The sequence below is a fragment of the Xylocopa sonorina genome, unplaced genomic scaffold (genome assembly GCF_050948175.1).
Source record: "Xylocopa sonorina isolate GNS202 unplaced genomic scaffold, iyXylSono1_principal scaffold0051, whole genome shotgun sequence".
Classification (NCBI taxonomy): domain Eukaryota; kingdom Metazoa; phylum Arthropoda; class Insecta; order Hymenoptera; family Apidae; genus Xylocopa; species Xylocopa sonorina.
The window spans coordinates 596,132-598,248 of record NW_027490122.1 but is presented as its reverse complement, the minus strand read 5'-3'; positions in this window follow the sequence as shown (position 1 = coordinate 598,248).

Genomic DNA, 2,117 nt, shown 5'->3' with positions numbered 1-2,117 from the left:
CTTCCATGCTAGGAAATAGCGTTTGCTGATGTCTCCGCATCGATGCCATAGAGTTCTAATGCTTCTTAAGACGCGATATCGCATCTCTCTTTTATGTTACTTGATATGACATAATATTCATTGCGAAGTGTCATGTATACCTCTAATTCACTTCAAAAGAATGTAAATGCGACACTTCCATACTAGGAAATTGCCTTTGCAGATATCTCCGCATCGAGGCAATAGTGTTCTAATGCTTCTTAAGGCGCGATATCGCATCTCACTTTTATTTTACATGATATGATATAATATTCATTGCGAAGTGTCATGTATACCTCGTATTCCGTTCAAAAGAATGTTAGTGCGACACTTCCATGCTAGGGAATGGAGCTTGCAGATGTCTCCGCATCGAGGCCATAGACTTCTAATGCTTCTTAATACGCGATATCGCATCCCTCTTCTGTGTTTCATGATAAGATATAATATTCATTGCGAAGTGTCATGTATACCTCGTATTAACTTCAAAAGAATGTAAATGCGACTACTGCTTGCAAGGAAATAGCGTTTGCAGATGTCTACGTATCGTAGCAATAGAGTTCTAATGCTACTTATATCGCGATATCGCTTCTCATTTCTATGTTTCATGATAAGATATAATATTCATTGTGCAGTGTTATGTATATCTCGCCTATACTTCCGTTGAATGTAAATGCGACACTTCCTTGCTAGGAAATAGGGTCTGCAGATGTCAACGTATCGAAGCAATGGAGTTCTAATGCTTCTTAAATCGTCAAATTGAATCTCATATCTACGTTTCCTGATAAGATATATTTTTCATTGCGAGATGTCATGTATACCTCGTATTACTTTCAAAAGAATGTAAGTGCGACACTACCTTGCTAGGAAGTAGCGTTTGCAGATGTCTACGTATCGAAGCAATAGTGTTCTAATGCTTCTTAAATCGCGATATCGCATCTCATTTCTATATTTCATGGCAATATATAATATTCATTGCGAAGTGTCTTGTATAACTCGCATACACTTAAAATGAATGTAAATGCGACTCTTCCTTGCTAGGAAATAGCGTTTGCAGATGTCTACGTACCGAAGCGATAGATTTCTAAAGCTTGCTAATTCGCGATATCGCATCTCATATCTATGTCTCCTGATAAGATATAGTATTCATTGCGAAGTGTCATGTATACCTCGTATTCGCTTCAAAAGAATGTAAATGCGACTATTCCTTGGTAGGAAATAGCGTTTGCAGATGCCTACGTATCGTAGCAATAGAGTTCTAATGCTGCTCATATCGCGATATCGCATCTCATTTCTATGTTTCGTGATAAGATATAATATTCATTGCGAAGTGTCATGTATACATCGAATTCACATCAAAAGAATGTAAATGCGACTATTCCTTGCTAGGGCATAGAGTTTGCAGATTCCTACGTATCGTAGCAATAGAGTACTAATGCTTCTTAAGTCTCGATATCGCATCTCATTTCTATGTTTCGTGATAAGATATAATATTCATTGCGAAGTGTCATGTGCACCTCGTATTCTCTCCAAACGAATGTAAATGCCACACTTCCTTGCTAGGAAATGGCGTATTCAGATGTCTACGTATCGTAGCAATAGAGTTTAATGCTACTTAAATCTCGATATCACATCTCATTTATATGTTCCGTGATAAGTTATAATATTCATTCCGAAGTGTCATGTAAACCTCGAATTCATTTCAAAAGGATGTAAATGCGACTATTGCTTGCTAGGAAATAGCGTTTGCAGATATCTCCACATCGAGGCAATAGGGTTCTAATGCTTCTTAAGACGCGATATCGCATCTGACTTATATGTTACATGATAAGATATAATGTTCATTGTGAAGTGTCATGTGTACCTCGTATTCACTTCAAAAGAATGTAAACGCGAATCTTCCTTGCTAGGAAATAGCGTTTGCAGATGTCTACGTATCGGAGCAATGGAGATCTGATGCTTCTCAAAACGCGATATCGCATCTCATTTCTATGCTTCATGATAAGATATAAAATTCATTGCGAAGTGTCATGTATGCCTCGTATTCACTTCAAAAGAATGTAAATGCGAATCTTCCTTGCTAGGAAATAGCGCTTGCAGAT